Raw genomic sequence first — 20,225 nt, 5'->3', positions numbered from 1 at the left:
GGAAGCCTAACGATTTATCTTTTTTTTTCTTCTCTTCGCGCGAAATTCGGCGTCACCAAGGGAGACAGAGCCCCTTCCTCGAAGCCCTCTAGCACCGATTCAAAGATACGGACGTAGCAAAACCAGGTCAGGGGTCCTCGACGAGGCCTCCCCACAGACATAAATGAGCCTCTCGATGCCCGAACTTCGGCGGCCCATCTTCTACGCCAGGGAACGTACGGCCAGCACCTTGTCAAAGCTTTAATCGAGAGGGTGAACTTGCGCGTCGTATAATGACGCTTTGAAAAATACGAGGTCAAACTTCAAAATAAAAACTTTAAAAGCACCTTATCGAAAGATATTGATTATGCAATATATGTGACTTGATATACCCTGTGAAGTGTTACATGTGATAGAAGTTCAAACGTTCGATAATAGAACGTACATATAGATAATAATTATATTAATAACTATTGTCAAAAAATATTTGATTAATATTTATTTAAATTAACATTTTGCTTATTCTCAGATTTTATTTTTTTTCTAACTCTTTTTTATTCATCTCGATCGTCCTTTAAATAATTGGAAATCAGTATATCCAAATATTTAAAAATTTAGATTTACAGTTTAATATTTATGAATATATAATGTCAACATGTAATTGAAATTTAAAAGTTAAAATTTTGTCGTCTACTTCTTGTTTCTTTTAAGAGCTTGCGACTCGGCGATGATCACGACGAAAGGCAAAATGCTTAATTATAACTTACGAGACAAGAGTAATTAAGCGAAAAAACGATCAAAGGATAAAAATAATTTACCGATCGGCCTTTGCGGCGCAGTTATGTTTCAATTTTATGACCGTCTCTTCAGAGGGTTTAGCAGCTGGCTGATCCTCGAGTTCTCAAAAAAAGAGCGTTAGGCAAAGCCCCATATAAAGGGTCGAGTAGCTCTCCACCATACCTAAAGGTTTCTTAAACGCTCGATAACTATTTTCCGCGGCCTAGCGATTGTTAAAAGTGCGCTCGAAACGTATTTTTTACAGAAATGCAACTCGAGCATTTAACGATTTTATAGCTCTCGCTCGGCGCCAATTGTACATGAGAGGATAAATGAATAAGAGAATTTTAAAAAATACGACAAAAACAAGGGAGACCAAAGGGAAAAATAAATTAAAAAATAATAAAGCAGTGAGAGCTCACACGGACAAACATATATACACCTATACACATAGAATCTCCATTATCCTCGCAGTTATGCATTTGCGAACGACAACGAGGGAATACAGCGGTGCTTTTTATTTACAAAGAGCAGCATATATCTCTCTGTAACTAAAAACACCGGCGCGCGTTTAGAGCAACGATGAAATAAACGGGATGTATAAAGAGAGGCGCGCGTACAGGAATATAATAACAGTTTTCATAAAATATCCCGCGAAGTTGTCACCGCGTCCATCGTCTATTTCCGTTTGCGGTGCATGGGACTTCATCTCCTTCTGGCTGTCGCGCGCGATAGTTACCTTATTATTTATTGCGTTATAAAAGGTCGTAAGTATATGCGACGACAAACGCGGTGCATTCCACCTCGGCTGGGAAATTTTACTTTCATGTGCGAGAGCACATCCCTCGTCCATCTTCCTTGTGTCCGCGAGGAAAAAGCTCCTTTTTCAAATTTCCTTAATTACTTAGTATTGTCGCTTTATTTTTTTACTGCCCTTTTTTCGCACTTTATAATTTACGGAAAGATAATTCGATATTTTTATGTTTTAATAGAATATTAAAAAAAAAGATCTCTTTTTTTCTCTTTATTATATATTTATGCAGCTTCTGTTCTTGAGCCTTCCATTTGAAGTAAAAAGAGGGAGAAACGTTATTATGGCCAGTAACCCAGCTTTATATTTTTTTTGCGTTTACCGATTCTGAAGATTTGCACCGTATAAGGTTCGTTGTGCGAGAAACGCGATTATGTAAATTACGTTGAACACATAGACTGTCGCGCACATAACAGTAATGACGAATCGTTTTCCGATCACAATTGGCAAATAATCGTCACGATGTCTTGCAGTTCGTCGCCTCCGATGAATTTCAATTACTCATACGTTCAATCGTAAAAATTCTTCGCTGCACATATACGCTCAGTGCATTTAAAGCAAAATATTTATTCACGTTATCGCAATTAATAAATAAATCGTATATTTTTTGAATAAGAAATAATAAGTAGACAAGATTCTAGATGAAGTAATATATTACATATTCGACCTGTGTGTAATCTTTATTTGTTAAAAAATATTTTTGATCGAAAATAAAAATATTAATTTGTATTATTTATATTTAAATTATTTTAATTGTTTTACAAAAGCGCGTGTCAATTATATAAATATTATGTTCTTTCTTTTTCTCTTTTTATAAAAAATTTTTTATATAAAGAACCAAATTAATGGTCAACATTGTAGTATCAAAGATAAAGCATAAATGTAAAAAAATGTTCCATATCGAGAGCGAAACGGCAATCGTAGTCCACTTTAGTATAACCGGAATTTTCAGAGATGCCTACAATATTTAATTGTGACATTTATCGAAATAATGCGGAAAAATTCTCGACAACTAGACACGCGCGTAAAAGTTTCATTAACTGGAATTCCTATTAGTTGTTTCGTTGACAGAAAATTATTGATGAGAGTTTTGAATGAAATTGTCAACTGGAGGAAAAATTCCAGCGTAATTATATTACTATAAATCTTCAATAAATCATTAATAATCGCTGTATCATCAATAATTTTTTAAATAAGTAATTAATATTCAACAAATAATACGAAATTATTCTTGATTAATTTTGTATTTCATATAAAACAATAAGAAGAAGTAATTTGTCAGGCATCAAGTTTATTTAATAAAAAATCGAAAATTCTTAATTAAAAATTTTTAATTGAAAAATCTTCTTTTAATTATTAAGTTTTCTATCATGAATCATGGGATGTCTATGATAGAAATAGATTAATCAATCGAAAATGTACGTTCAATAAACTGATTAACGCTCAAGACGAAAAAAAAATTGATTTTGTACTCGCTTATTCGAAGAACATGGCTCAAAGATCTTGTCGAAATGTAACTATTTCTGTTAAATTCACTTTCAACAAGTGGTTTGAACCATTAGTTTCTCTAAAAGCTCGAATATCGATATCAATAATTCGCATTTCACTTTCCGTAGAGAAGTGAACGCTGTTAAAGAGAGTTTCCATTACTGTTCCTCCTGAATTCCTCAATAATTTATGGATATTGATTGTGTTCTAATTTATGTTTATTTTGAAGTTTTAAAAGCAAATATATCTAATTGATAAGATTTATATTAAATTTCCATATGTTTGAGGGAAAGTCTTTTACTTAATTAGATTTGATTAGAAGAAAAAGATTTTTTTATCTATTTAAACATATTTTTGAGATTTATTTTTGCCAACATTATTTAATTTTCTTAAAGTTAAATAATTCAAAAGTATGTATTACTGTTCTCGACGCAGAAAAAACTTTTTCTTTTCCTTCTTAAAGTTTCCTTCTCACAACATTCGCATGATTAAAAAAATGCTCAACAATTCTCTCGGGCATTCTGTACAGTAACCTCGAAATATATTAAAGGATCCCTCTTTGAAAAATTGTGTGCGTGTTGTCAACGAAGGAAGAACTATGAAAGAGAAGAGAGGCATGCTAACACATGATGTATCGCTGATTAAAAAGAAAGAAGGGAGAGACAGCAAATGAAAGCCATTTTCTAAAGCCTCGGAAAAAGTGTATGCTCGGGGGAGGGGGTCAACCTGATAATTCTAAAAAACGCAGAGGCTTTGACAGGAAGATATCGATCGACCGTACGCGAAACTCGTTCTCGAGTTTAATTATTTTCGCGCGCACGCGAGTCGCGCAACTTCCTTGTTCGTTTGTGGGCGCGCGATGTCAATAGCGGGCGCCGTCAACCTTCGTGGTTGAAAGCCATTAATTTTAAAGCCACATCGGAATGCTTATCGGCCAAGCGAGAGAGAGTTGGACAAGTATGAAACGAGTAGACCGGTAGCGGTATTCATGCTCGCGATACGAACGAACAGCCCTGTTTTAGAAACGGTTACACAACCGTCAGAGAAAATAAAATAGCGATTCTTTAATAATATTAACGAAACATGTGACCTTTTTGAGCTTCTCACGATGCTCGCTTTTTTAAATTATTATTCTACAAATCGAATAAAAAGATTCTCTCTTTCATGAGTTTGACGTTCATTTCTTTTATTTTTTAAAGAGGATAATAATTTTCAATTTTTTTTTTGCTTTAGATCCCCTGATGATTGAATGTAAACAGTTGTAAGTCTTGATCTTTCGTAAGCGATGCCGATTCGAGTTGAATGCCATAAGTCTTGTTCAAGATGTATCACGCTGCCTTCACACTCGATAAAATTATTACAATGAATAAAATACAATAAGATAGTATCTATCCATTAAGCCTGATGAAAACGGTACAGTCAATTTTCTAAATTGAAATTTCGAAGCACGCTCGAAAGCTTCTGTCGCATATCCTAATGCATCGTCCTACGAGCATCCCGTTACGGTCCGTCGCACCTTGGTTCCCGACCAACGATGCGTGGTTCTCATGAGCATTGCACGTGGCATTTTCTCCGTAATCCAATTGAAATCAAAAATTCGAGCGAATCGACCGATGTCAATTTCCGTTAGACGCACACGTGGGATTCAATCTCGGAAACGCAAACACGCTGCTTTATGATTCGTGTGTTTCGCTATATGAAAGATCTCCGGGACGGTTCTTTACTATTTACCGAGTAAACATCGCAAAAGCGATCAACGAGCGATACTCGATTACTCGTCTGCATACGAACAAAATATAACGAACTGCGATGCGATCGTGAATTCGATAATACAATGCAGTCTCCTTGGGAAAAATAAATACGTCGACGTTGTATTATTTTTTACGATATGTAAAAAGAGTAACAATGTTGAAGGAAACGAATACGAGAATTTTTATAAAAAAATATTTATCAATTGTTTTTGAAAATAAGAATTCTCTTAACAAAATATTAATTTTACAACTTGTACATTATGTTTTAAAGAAACATTCCGAGTTTTTAGTTTATAAATTCGTAAACTTTGTAATAAATTCTCTTGAGTATAAAACTATTGATTTTTAATTTTCTGAATATAAATATATAAAAAAACTCAACTAATTAAAATAAAATTTTAAATTCATAAATATTTGCACGCTATAATTCGAAATTTTTAGAATCCTTTTAAGATTCAAAAATAGTGCATTTTCTATATATTTAATCGTTCCGTCGAGGAAACTAATTCTGCAACAAAAAAGAAAATAAATAAATTAGAGAAAAAAATAAATTAACAAAATTAGAAATTATTAAAAATTATCATTATATGTATTTCAGATATTTTTTTCTTTTTTATCATGTCGTTAAAACAAAACTAACATTTTTCTTTTGTCACATTTATTTAAAAAAAATTTTCAGGTTACTTTTTATTTTTTATTTGTTATGCACGATATTTATAATTTACGAAGAAAAAACATGAATAAAAAAAGGTAATTTTGTCATTTTTCTCATTTTCTATAATAATAATACAATAAAAACACATATAAAAAGGTATCGTAAAATAAGAACAAGAAAGGGAAGAATGAGAGATCTATATTACGTAATAGAATTATGTCCAGATGTTTTGTCGGATCTGACCGGCATAAAAACTGTTACCGGAAAGAGGCGATAGTGCTCCCCTCGAATGAGCTCGTGGATCAAGTGGAGAAAAAAGCTGTTCCGCGATTTGTTGGTAAAACAAAATGTTCTGTTTTATATCTCCGAGAACGCTCTGAGGAGCGATTGTGCAGGTTGATTTTCGTGAGTGGGTTCTTCGAGGAGGGATCTTGGACAAATCGAGCGTGAAATGTTGCTTTTTCAGATGAACTACACGAGAAGAAGGTCGAATGCTGTCATTGTCAGGTACAATCATCGTGAAACGAATCCTCTACCGAGACTTATCTTTTTTTTATTCTGATCTTATACGTACTCTGAAAGTTTATTTCGCATATTATAATTTAATTTTAAATCGATTTTTCTAAAAAAATATTTAATTAGGCGTTACCCTTTTTATGATTTTTTTGTATTGGTAACATGATACATGATAATATTACATTTATTAATGTAATTAAAATTTTAATTAACGTTTAAATAAAATTTATATGAAATGAATTAAATATTTAGAATTTATTATAATTTATTATAATAGAATTTATTATAATTTTTTAGCGAGATCTGTAAAGATTTATTAAAATGTTTCTTATTATTCGTGGTTTATAAGTAATATTATAAGGTTTTTCAAAAAGATTATATCAAAAAATTATTTTATTTCTCTATTTATCGTTTATGAAAAATTTAACCATGAAAGATGTGCATATATAGTTTAATATATAATTTATAAATAGCTTAATAAAGGTTCAATAAAGTACGTGAAAAAATTTAATTTATCAAAAGTATATGACGTAACTTGTAATTATACGAATAATCATAGCGTTAATGAAAATGTCTTGCACGAATAATCTGACATTTCACAACAGTCTTAGCGAAGGAGAAACTTATTCTGAATTGCTCGCCAGGCGAGATCTTGTAATTGCGTCTCGACAATTCAATCTAAATTAGCAGATGTCATAAACATTCTCAGAATCGTTTCTCGCAGCTTACATTTACCGCGGAAAATGAGACAAAAACTTTGCCACCGATAAAAAATACCGCTCGCAATTCAATGTAATTGTCATAATATTGTATGCTTGACAACATAAATTCCGAGAAACTGCAAAATGTTAGTTAAATCAACTTGTAATATTTTTTCTTTATAAATTGCATAAATGTTTTTTTAACTAAAAATATAAATATGTATTTCTAATTAAAATATTTTGATATGCTAGTAATTTATCTCTTGACAATCGCAGCTGATTGAGATATACATCACAATGTATGTTTACTGAATCTCTATTATTTTCCATGGCTGAATAAAAAAATATACGACGTTAATATTTATTGAAGTTATATTTTTATGCAAATGTGTAATATATATATAACTGTTATTATAGAATAATTTCATGGAAATATAATATTATGGTAAATATTAAAAAAATTTTTAAATTTAATTATTATATTTTATAATTCTATATAATTGGAGGAATTATTATACTTATGATGCACACGCGTATAATAATGAAAATATTCTACCTTATGTATTCCTGAATATCATCGATTAATCAGCGATAACGTTCAATTAATGCCACACCCTGCTTCCCTGTTATGGTTGATTTTCTGACATCGATTAGTACAGCAGCCTTGTCTATCAAGTTAGTGGATGCTCCGCTTAAATTACGCTTTTATTAGCACGTTCTCGCTTTCAAAGCGGAAACATATGACACACTTGATCGCCATTATCGATGAACGAACGCTTCTCTGAGTATCTCTCCGTGTTTGAATTAATTTAATATCTGATATTTAACACTACCTACAGAGATGATCTTATCTTAAATTAGTTACATGCGTGTCAATATCACGTGTCTTCTAGATAAGATGTAATCACATAAACGATTAGGGGATAAGATCATCTCATTGTAATAATTCTGAATATTATCGAAATATAAATCTCTCTAAATATTTTCGAATATATTCTCCAATAAATAAATTTATTAAAATAATAATTATTACAAAAAATTTTAAATTAGATTTTGAAATTTATTTTGAAATTAAATTAAATGATGAATTTTTTACTCTGAAATTATGCTGTTTTGAACATTGCGTCAAAATTTATTTATAGCCATTTCGATATCGGTATTGTCCAGATAAACCTTGTCACGTGGAGCATATCATTTCAATTAACCAATAGTGAAAACTTCATTATGTCAATATTCGTTATAGTCGGGTTCTATTATGGTATCATGTTTGACGCGAATATTGAAACAGTGAATATATAAATCAATAAGCTTCGTTTTATACACGCGACCACCAGTATCTCCATTCTCTCTTATAAGCGAGCGTAACGCACATATCCCTTTGATTAAAAGAAATTCCAACAATTAACCAATAAACAATACAAAACTCGGTTCGGGCACTCGTTCGCAGCGTTTTTTCCATGAAAGCCTCTCACAGAGAAGAGGGTTAAAAGGACCTATTGATTTTCTCTCGTAGTCGCTGTGTTACAAAGCTTGTACTGTGTAAGTTGGCATCGCAATCGCAACGCGCGAGTTTTCCATCATTGTGTATTACACGACGGAGAGACGTGCATCGCGAAAGCATGATAGAGGAGAGGAGAAGGATGGGTGAAGGAGAGAAAGATGTATTCGCGGACGATCCTCTCGTGATGCGATCGTCGAAGAAGAGACGGAATTGCGCCAAAATGTCGACGAGAAGAGACGCTTAACGGATGGTAGTTATGGCATTCGATGCATTTCGCTCGTGGTTATGTAATTATGTTGTCGACGGCGGGAAACACGCGTGCTCGATATAATACGAAAATTTAATGCATCGGGGACTGCATCCCGATACCTCGTCGAACTTAACCGTGGTTTCGAGGTGGGCGCGTTTCCGGTCACCTTCGATCGGTTTCGGCCTTACTCGCTTCGATCGAGCTCCCGCTTGAATCATCGAAGCGCAGGCTTGCTTGCTCTGTCCGCTTGCTTGGTCTGTAATTCGAGACGGACCAATCCCACTGATTGCGCTGATGAACCTTCTACTGCCGACGTCCGGCTGATTAGATTCCGCGATTCCCGATTTAAAATCGCATTAAGAAAATGTCAACCCTGCGAAAGTTGCAATTGAGAATATCTTATTGCAAAAGAATCATGAAAATCGATCGTACTTGGAGTTTAAATATTCAAAGATCTCAACATGAAGAATGATTAAGAACGGATAGTCTCCAGGTTTTTCATAGTATATTATTTTTTACATCTTTGATTAATATGGGTTTTAATTTAATTTTATTAAACACAAATTTTCGTTAATTAATTTTCAAACGCGAAATAACAAACTCTCTTATCGTTTTATATATATATTTTAATAAAATTTTAATTTATAGAATTAATTTTAATTTATTAGAATTAAACAAGTGTTTAAATGAAAAAGGAATACTAAAAAGAGCTATGAACGAATATGGTGTGTCTATATTTTTATTTAAAATAAAACGCTTCTCTCAATTATAGATTTGCGGGTGATGAAAAAATATAGAGAATTTTGTGTATCCTGAAAATATAAACGTAACTTGACTGTAGAAAAAAAGATAAAAAAATAATACATAAAAATCAGTTTTATTTGACTACCGATTTTTGAATAAACGTCCACCATAAACTCCAGAGTAATCCAGTCTCTGTGAACTTTGTCGAATAAAATGTGGAGCAAGATGTCGTGCCAAGTTTTCTCTTTTTCGCGAAAGGGGAAAGAACGTCCAACAATTAATAAATCAATCTCAATAAATATTTTTTCTTTTTTGTTTACGAAAAAAAAATTCCTTCGCATTTACGCGAATGTATCATGATAAAAGAGTACCGATACAAGCGTAGTTCAGAGAAAGCGCAACATCGAAACCTATTAGAAATTTCAATATTCGTCCATTTACTCGACTATTGAAACTTTGCAATTACAGTTTGCTCGTCACAGGTTTCTGCATGAGAGCAAATTGGAAGGCTTTCCAGGAGTTAGGAGAATACATACGAGCAGTGGCCCGATGATTTTATGTACAAAAATCTTTGTTTAATTAATCTTTAATTGATTATCTGCGTTGGCTATGTTTGCCAGTGTTTCCATCTGAAATTCTGATATTCAATTCGAATCTATCTGAATGATCTGTTTCGTCGTGCAAATTGCATCGCAAATAATCCAAAGTATTTAAATGCAGAAACTCTACAGCTTTTCTCTCCCTAGCTTTTAATTTATTTTTATCATTTTGTTTCGTAACATATGTATATATGTATCCCCATATATGTGTTTGTATATTTGTATGTTTATTGTTTATTTATCTAAACAAATTAAAAAAATTTTTCTCTGTGTGAAATTACAAAATTATTTTTTAAAAATATTTATTTATTAACTCTTTGCATTCCATTCTTATGCACCGCTACGGCGATATATTTTATAATGAAATTATTTATAATATTTATTTTTCAGTCGATTGTAATAAAATTATTTATAATACTGAAAGCAGCAGTGACGATAATAAAGTAGAATTTTTTTTATTTGATATAATAACATTTTTTAATATTCACCAAAGGTATCACAAAAATGCCTTGGAGTTGCTGGTAGATCATACAACAAAATTAGCTGGAGTGCAAAAGTTTAATAATAATAATAGTATTATGCATGATATTTAATAATTCTTTTAATTGTGTGACAGTTAATTTAATGTGTGTGCTAAGAAATCAAATTCATTCGTAATTGGTAATTGAATAAAAATATGATAACTCGCCTATGAAAATTAATAAATAATAAATATATATTGCTCGATAATTAAACTTCGACTTTTTTCACGTCAGATCATCGTTAAATGTCAAGAAGAAGAGAATATTATTCTTTTTAAGGCCCCCACTAAAAATGCTATGAATTGTCCTTTTCTGTCTTCCTCTCTCTCATAAAAGATTTATTAACTTATTTACTGTTTTCTCTTCTTTCTAGTGCGCTTTTTTGATGATCATCGAGTAAATCTAATAAAACCGATTTTATACACATATACGCGCGCGCGTGCGCGTGTGTGTGTGTATACACATACATACATTTATACACGCACACCTACGCAACACACACAGGATATCCCAAAAAATTTTCTTTTAAAGGCGGATTTTCCAACCAGGGCGATTTTTATTTAGCAAACATGTTACAATCGGAGGTCTTTAAATCCTGTATTATCAAGATTATTTTCTTACATAAATACGCATCTTTTTGTTAGAATCAGGTTCGTTCTTCATGTTAGAATTCGAATGTATTTCGCATTGAATTTTGCACCGACTTAAATATAATTTACCTACACTTTGATGAATTTTTTTTTTGATTTGCAAAATAATATATGATTTATTAGATGGAGTGATTCATGTAGAAATAAAATTGTTTATATTTATTTCCCATTACGCATTTTCGTAATTACATAGTTATGTTTAAAAATAAAGATAATCGAATATATATCAAACTTACAAGTTTGCTTTGTGTGTGTGTGTTCAGTGGAATTAATCATTAAATTATGCGATGTTAACATGTTTAAATACAGTGAAAAATGTATGAAATAACAATTCACTCATCGAAATTAATTTGCCTTACAAAGAACAAAAAATATTTATTCTTTAGTATTTATTCTGCGGTAGATATTTTATAATAAATTGATTGGCACATGGTGTCCATTTTTTACAATATATATCGTATTATTTTTGTCGTCATCTTTTACTAGACGATAATATTCAGACAAACAGTTTCATGAGCTGCATAGTATATCATTGCATTATTATTTTCGGAGATATAATCATTCTTTGTAAACAAATGGTTATTAACATACGCGGTAAATCAACTTCCTGATTAATAATGCGTAAGCGTATTGCTGCGATGGCTATTTATCGAAGCAGATATTTCACGCGATTTACTCATTTGAGGTAGAAATCGAAGTAACAGGAGATTTGAGGGAATAGAAATTATAAATTATTTCATGATACATTTACCGGTGATAATTATTTCCTGAATTCGCACGTATTTCGCATCGCGTGTTGAATTTATCACTGATTTAAATGTAATTTACCTACAATTTTCGAATTGAGAACACGAAATGATTTTGTATTTACTTGGATAATGTAAAATAAATGAAGAAAACATTCGTAGCTGCTGAACGATTTTAAAATGTAGTGAAAAAGAGTTTGAAAGTTGATGTATAAAAAGGGAAAAGTGAGAATCATACGTGAGACAGAAACAGTTTTTAACAGTATGTAGGAGTTAGTGATGACTGCAAAATAAATCATTCTGAAGGTAGCTTTATATATTGTGAGAAAGTAACTCGCCTAGTAATAACATGTACAGTCAAGATCACAGAGAAATAAGAGAAGAGTGACAGATCATCAAATCGTACATGAATCAAATATGATCGACGTTTGGCAGAAATATCGAGATGGAAAAATGCCTGAGGGAATTCTTTTATATCTCTCTCCACTTTGCTTTTCTATCTTTGATTTAGAATTTTAAAATTTCTATATCTTTTGTACGAGATTGTGTGACCTGTTTACTAATCAACCTGCGTAAAATAGTGAAATGCATAAAAAAATATTGTCTACGTTATATAATCCCTTTTTTTACGGATGAATTTTTAAAAAAAACTTCGACAAAATAAAATAAAATAAAAATAAAATAAAATAAAATAAAACAAAATAAAATAAAATAAAATAAAATAAAAATAAAATAAAAATTCGATATGTGTATGTATATAATAAATATATTTTTTAACTTCAACAAGTATTTACTTTTTCAAATAAAAGCGATTTATTTATGTAATCCACTATTTGCTGACGAATGGAACTCGGCAATCGGGAGAGTATTGACGACAACGCAATTTAAAATCCCATTTGCTCGCTAATAAGATAAAATCATCGCGTCGCGACAAGAAAACTTTATTTGTTATGCGGGATTTTCTCAAATCTGTTCAAATCTTTTGTTCTTTCAAGCACGGCGGATCATAATCCATCGAAATTTATCACGATTGACATCCTGCTGAGTCGATATTGCATTACTTATTGAAATCACGAAAAAAGATTTCTCTTTGTTAATATATATATTTATTACATATATATATTTAATTAATGTAATGTATAATCTTATGTTTGAAGCAAGAGTTCAATAAAAATACATCGTGAAAGACAAAATTCAATTCTATAATTCTTTAATTACATAAATGTAACATATAAATCAAGGATGCTGGACGATTTTAATTCTTATTAAGAGAGCAATTTATTAAATGTGTTCAAACAGCATTACATTTAAAAATCATTTTTAATAAAAACAATTAGAGCAAACAATGATATCAGAAATTAATTAATTATGTTTAATTAATTTCTGTTATCATTGTAATTAATTATTTATGATTATCAAATTTTAGTCAATAATGCAAATAATGTAATATCTTTACATGTGTGTAATTTTTTTTTGTGTTGTTACTTCGGAATTTGGAAAACATTAAGCAAAAAAAAATATTCTTTACTGGAAAAAATCGCGTTCAACTAAAAGATATACGACGCTGTATAGCGGAAATATGTTTAAAGTAGATGGAGAAGATTACGACATCATATATATCATCAATCTTCCTTCTACTACTTTTTACTGATGTTGCAAAGCAAAAGATGTAAAGTAGAAGACAGATATATACAGATGTACTTCAAGTTATGTCGCAAAATCGGTTTACTTTGACTGATGAATGGTCGTCAAAAAAGAATTGTATAAAAGATGTAACACTTATATAAACTTCCGAGATCTGCTTTCTTCAGTTCTATACTCATTATTGCATGGTGGTATAAACTTATAGAAATATAGATAAGAAACTTTCTGCAATATATCATCAAGAGATAAAAGTTAATAATCAAATAAATGTGCTTGTAGAGGTGAATTTTAGAGATAAAGAATAAGATGAGTCTTGAGAAGCTTATTGTAATTATTTCTTTATTTATGCGAAAAACTAATCTTCAGTTAATAAATGAAAAAAGCATAAGCAGTTAAAACTTTTATCTATACATTTTCTGAAAGCACAATTTTATAGGATTTAGAGAGAGAGAGAAATTTGCGAAATATCTATCTAATAATCATAGAGTCTCTTTTTGCATCAATTCCAGATTTAATTCCTAAATTTGTGTAAAAAAATTAAAGTTCCTAATTTTACAATATTTTGATTATCCATGAATACCAAGATAAATAGAACATGAGATAATCTTCTTTCGTAGATTATCTCATGTTCTGTTCATTCTTATATTTTCTATATATTAATTATATCATAATTAATTAGATTATAAACAGTTCGCAAGGGGATTTTTGTTATCTTAATAAGTTATAAGCCGAGCGTAGCAGTGTACATATTTATTGATAACATAATGAAATATGACAATTAAAAGATTTTAATTATATTTGCTTATGTAATCAATTACTTGGATGTTTCTTCAGAAGCTTTTATAAAAATGTTATTTTGGGCACAAGTACTGATTGACAATTGTATTATAGTAATTTACGATGTAGCAAATTGTTATATTACAATAATTAATGATAATTAATTTATTTCATAACCCAACAAGTTCAATCTGAAATATTTTTTCTATCACTAAATATGAGAGACTCATTTACATGGGGATGCTATGTATTTTTTTAAATATTTTAATTGGTATAAAAAATGTATAGATATTTTACTTGAAATGTATGAATTTTAAGTTATTGCACAATCCTCATTATTGGGGTATTTGCGTCATTTATCGAAAAAGAATACTGCTAGAAAAGAAATTCTTTTTCGAGAAAACTCTTTTCAACGATATTTGTCCGATTCTTCAAAACAAGCCTTTTAGTGAATACAATCCGCTATTTCCATACTCGGCAATCGCGAGAGCATTAACCGTAGCACAATCTCTAATCGCGTTTGCTCGCCAATAAAGTGAGATTGTCGCAAGCAAACCTCATTTGCCACGTGGGTTTCCCTCTAATCTGCTTCTTTCAAGCCCGACCATAATCCACCGAAAGTTATTGGAGCTAGCCATTCCAGTAGATTGTGTATTCCTTTCTTGAAAGTTAGATATTACGTTGCAATTTAGGGCAAAACTTGCCTTCTTTCTTTATCTTCTTTATCTTCTTTACAAAGAAATCGCCGAGCCCTCTCTTTCGTCATATCAGAGGAATAGTATACATTCTTTTCCTTTGTTATTTTTATTCATTCCATCCTTTAAAAAGAACAAGCTATTTTATAATTTCCTATTTTATAAAATAATTGAATTATTACTTACTAATACAATAATATCATATTACCCAAATGTTTTATCTTATATAAAATGTATCCGATTCAATCGTCAATTTCTATGTTTCTTTTGATGTTTCTGTCGATTGTATTATCGATGTTTCCAATTTTAACGAGAGAAGAGGTTTCAGCTTAAGGAAAATTCAAGGAAACCGATAGGCATTAATCATATCTATATTTCATGAATTCATTTTTGCATTAATAATAAGCCTGTAATGCATTTAGAGTAAACTTTAATTTAAGAGATTCTCTCTCTCTCTCTCTCTTCCTCTTTTTCTTTATAATTAAATAAAATATAATATAAAAATATACCCAATATACGTGACTTCTATACTTATATTGATCTTATTAGTATATTTCATACTTATCAGTAAAGAATTAAAGAAATATTGTGCTTCTAGAATAAAAATAAATATAAATATTATATTTGTCAATATATTTAAAACATCATATGTGTATCGTAATTTATTCGTTTTATCGTATTTTATTTTCTACTTGCTCTCTTTTGTTTCTCTCCTTCTTTTTCTTATATTTTATTTGTTACGACATGTTTCGAAAATTTTTCTTTCTTATATACGAGACAACGTGGGAATCATCGAAAAAATAATGAATAATTTCTAATTTTCTTGAAACTTAAAATCACGTAATCTTCCTATATTTGCATGAATTGTTCTCTGGAGATTTCTTATAGTTCCGCTAAGTTTCATCTTATGAACGCAGGCTGTCTTTTAATACTAGCCAAGAAAGTAACAAAAAAAATATTGTATAATATACAAAGTTAGTGAATATAGGATTATCAGGCAGTATGATACATGTACATTGTTCTTTGTCACTAATTCTATTGCGGAAGGCCTCGTGTATATTTTAACACAGATACACGTGTAAGTCTCATATATTCTCGTTATCCAATTATGAAAAGTAATTTCGACAAGATTATCTATAGATCTACAGATGGTCGTTAAATTCAACATTCGACATATTTACTCAAACCATCGCGATTTTATCAAGAGCTGAAATAAAACGTAATTGACGACAATCTTTTATCGTTCAGTATGACACTAAATGTATCGAAATTGTGACTGACATAGTCGTTTAAATGACATCATGTAATAAAAATTCGTTGTGTGAGAAGTTTTGTACAAGAACAACGTATTCGACACATATTAAGGCAAAAATAAACGCACGGAAAAGTAAATATCATAGATATTTAGTTAATAGATATATCGATATCAATAATATAATGTTAAAAGTCAATATATATGTACTCAATATATATGTACATTGGGTGCCCAAAGATAAATGTTATTTAAAATAACGCCCAAATTATTGATTTTATGAAATAATGATAGAAGCGATTATTATTATTATTATTATTTATTTCTGTTATTGTTGACTTTGCATCCATGTATCGTCTATTTCGTGTACTAATCATTCGATTAATGGATTAATAATGTCATATGATATCAAGAGTTTTATTTATCGCGTAACCCATACAATATTTCAAATAGTGGAAGTATTATGCAAGTCGCATTTCATACAAATTCCAATAATCGCTCGTGCGTACTTTTGCACAATGATATTGCTCGCATACGTAACGTTTTATGTTACTTTGCGTCAATCCATTTCAGGCACTCCAGAATGTTTAAATGTATAAAACAAAATAAAACAAAATCTTCTTTCTCTATATTTATTATTGCGATATAAGCATTGCGTCGATAGAAATGTTTTGTCGATTTCACATAAAAATATTTTTTTCAAATATTTGCAATCAGTACATATTATATCATAAATAATACAATTTTTTAAGGATTTAATAAAAATACGTAAATTGTAAAACGCAGAACTCAATAGCTTAATCTATAACTGTATAAATATATTACACAATAGTACTGAATTAATTTAGAGTATTCATAAGAGTATTAAATCATTCAAATTATTACTAATGGAATAATTTGTTGCAATCTAATGAAACAGCATTATATGGCATTGCAAATTGTATATATGTATACATAAAATATTTGATGATAATGGTTGGTTGCGATGTGAAATGGTACAGGAAAATTCAATTTCTTGCATTTATAAATTATTTGTGAAAATGTTTCGTCTCTCTTAACGTCACGGTAAAATTCTTCTCTATTCGAGATATTAAGTATCATTTCACCAAGTTCGAATTTAATTATTAAATTGTAATATATTGAAAATGAAAGAGAGAAAAACGGAGAAAGAGAAAATTATTCTCATACTTCTGCATGCGGTCCGGGATGAATGCGATCGTTTCCCTCGCAGTAGTGCAGAAATGCGAAACAATTCGCGCATTTGGTGGTTGAATGCTTTGTCTCGTTCTTCACGTTCCTCGGTATACCATTCGAACACTTTAAAGTGGCTATACTCTGATGCAGAAAAATGCATCATGTGGAATCACGCGATAAGCTCCAGCAATACATCCTACTTTATGCTACATGGTTTCACGTACTACAATAAGCATTAAATATGACCATCTGGATTTTCAGATTTGGCGCAATATATATGTGACGTCTATAGACTAATAGATAGTGTAAATCTTGCATCGATATTTTACCGATAAAAAATATATATGTGTTATTAAAAGTTTCTATTAAATATAATATTTAAATGCTAAATCTAGTATGTAAGATATTGAAAGAATGAGAGAAATATGAGAGAGAAATAGAAGAGATATAAAAAGGTGGAAAAAACAGCACGGAAAGTTCTAAATAAAAGTTGAATTATAACTTGAATTATTAAGTACACCTCATGACGAATAGCAATCAAAATAGGTACTGAAATTCGCATAAATATTGAAAGTGCTCATTTCCCTGGTGCTAATAAAGATTCTTATTTTATACATATATAAATATAACGCAAATTATCGCATTATTTGCACTCGTACTGTCTGTGTTTTTTATCTTTAAGGGCGTAACTTTTCGAAAATTTTATTAGACTGATAATCGAATGAGGTGAGTTGCTGTGAGAGTTTAAGTTCTTAATACAGGCTATCGTATTAACTTTCCGAGAATATCCAATAGAAGCGCACAGGTCAAACATTTCCTGCGAGATAGTATCTAAAACTTACAATTAGCTAATGCAATTTCAAATAATTCTATACTTCCGAGATACGAGAAAAGTATTACAAATATAAACTTAATCTTATGTAGTTATGGTTTGTCAGTAAAAATACGTCGAGAAGACGTTGGTAATATGAGTTAAAGTAACTCTATTTATACTGTTCTAACTTTAAAATGTTAGCAGTTACGTTCGTGAAATAAAACTGATTACAGAAATGTGATAGATAGAATGGAAATTGTTGCCTTTTCTTAGGACTGCTTTCCTGAATTTCACACTCTGAGAACAATTTTCACGTCATAATTTAATAATTACTTCAAATATTAAATATAGATAGTTGCTTTATAATTTTTAACACATATATGATATACTATATTATACATGCCTTAAACTAAAAAAAAAAGATGTTTACATCTTTTATTTCTATGTCGGGGAACATGAAAAAAGCAAAGTAATAGAAAAAAAAATTAATTTTTTCAGAGTGAAATGAAAAGACCCTGGAAATTTATATGTAGTGAAGAAAAAGTATCACAAAGCGGATGCAATTTTCAATGCATCTCTAATGTAACCGGAGAAGCTGACGGAGATCGCGAAAATGTCATCACGAAAACAATTTCATGCATTTGTAAGCATTTCATGCGATTGTAAGAAAATAACTGAAACACAATAATCTCAAAAATAACAAAAATATTGAACGAAGAAAAATAAAGTGATAGGTTAAATCGCGTATGAATCAAATATTGCCGGTATGTTTGGAAAAATGCACCGTATAGAAAAAAATAAAAAATGTGCTTAAAGGAAATTTTTTACCCTTATCTATTATTCTCCTGTCTTTAGTACAGAATTTTCAAGCTAAAAGAGTTTGCACTTTAGTTCGAAATTTCCAGCGAAAAGCGTAGTTAAATGAATAAGAAAATATCGTCTACATAAAAATTTTCGAGAGTTTGAGAAAAATTTTAATGTTTAAATATCTGCAGAGAGTGTTAAAAAATTTATTTAATAAATATTTGACAAATATTTTTTAAAAATATTCATTTATTTAAAAAAAATTTAACTTTTCTTCATTAATATGAAGCTTAAAAATTATCAAAATGGATATAGAATAATCATATTGTAAGAAACGATTTTTTGAAAAGCTTTTCGATAAAAATTCGATTTTACAATTTTGTGTGAAAATTTTCTCAAATAAAATCGATTTGTTTATTGGATTCGCTATTTTTCTACGGGCATATCTTGCAACATTGCGAGAGTGTTAGCCAGAGCGTAATCTCTAATCGCGTTTGCTCATCAATACGATAGGAACATCGCTGTGACGTGACATGTGAACATTATTTGCTATACAGGATTAACTCTAATCTGCTTCTTTCAAGTCCGACCAACCATAATCGATTGACGTTTATCAAAATCTATTGCAGCTTGCAAAGTCAAACGCTCTGCAGCGACATTCCTTTCTTAAAGGATTGTTGTAATTAAGGATACTTCTGCTTTTTTTCTACAAAAAAATTACGCTTTTCCGATTTTTCTTGTGTTACATTTATGTGGAGCAATATATTGGGTTGATCAAAAAATAATGTCAGATTTCTCTGGAGTTGAGATGAGTTTTAATATAATTTAATATATCTATTCACTTGTATATATTATATTTTATATATATATTATATTTTATATAAAAGAACCGGTTATGAAATAAAACTTTATTTACGACTAATAGTAGATGGTAGTGTGAGATACAATATAGTATATTGATCCACTTGATAGATGTATAGTATACTTTAATGCGGTGTTCACTAGAGTTGCAGAATATTGTCCGATTCAACCATCGGCTTCCTTCTTTCTCTGAGTGTTTTTGCTGAACGCATTATCGATGTTTTCATTTTTACCGAGAAAAATCTTAACAATCATGAAGAAAATTCGAAGAAGCTGATGGTAGCCATTACTTGTACTTTACGAAATTTTTTTGTGTAAATACCTATTCAATAAATGTTTAGTGTGCAATAGATCGTTTGAAGCAACTAGCTGCTGTTTTAATCAGATAATATAGACAAAAATGATGTAAATGATCTTGGATTCATTATTTTTGTAATTAATAAAAAGTCATGGAAAAATAAACATTTAAAAATTAACAAAGAGTCATAGAAAAAA

General features: G+C 30.3%; 1 protein-coding gene and 1 long non-coding RNA gene across 2 annotated transcripts in view; one reads left to right on the top strand and one right to left on the bottom strand.

Moving 5' to 3' along the window:
- The window catches only part of LOC145963269 (uncharacterized), a 64,842-nt gene extending 45,962 nt beyond the window's left edge, over positions 1–18,880 (top strand). Inside the window, exon 3 of the long non-coding RNA XR_014436107.1 lies at positions 18,564–18,880. This is a non-coding gene — a long non-coding RNA (uncharacterized LOC145963269). The remainder of the gene's footprint in view (positions 1–18,563) is intronic.
- The window catches only part of LOC145963266 (GTP-binding protein Di-Ras2), a 70,919-nt gene that overhangs the window by 38,972 nt on the left and 11,722 nt on the right, over positions 1–20,225 (bottom strand). The gene's annotated exons all lie outside the window — the stretch shown is intronic.

This window comes from Camponotus vicinus, unplaced genomic scaffold (genome assembly GCF_025532165.1).
Source record: "Camponotus vicinus isolate PSW18456_S1 unplaced genomic scaffold, iyCamVici1.0 SCAF_12, whole genome shotgun sequence".
Classification (NCBI taxonomy): Eukaryota; Metazoa; Arthropoda; class Insecta; order Hymenoptera; family Formicidae; genus Camponotus; species Camponotus vicinus.
Note: the sequence above shows the minus strand (reverse complement) of the source record. Positions and strands in the feature narration are given on the sequence as shown.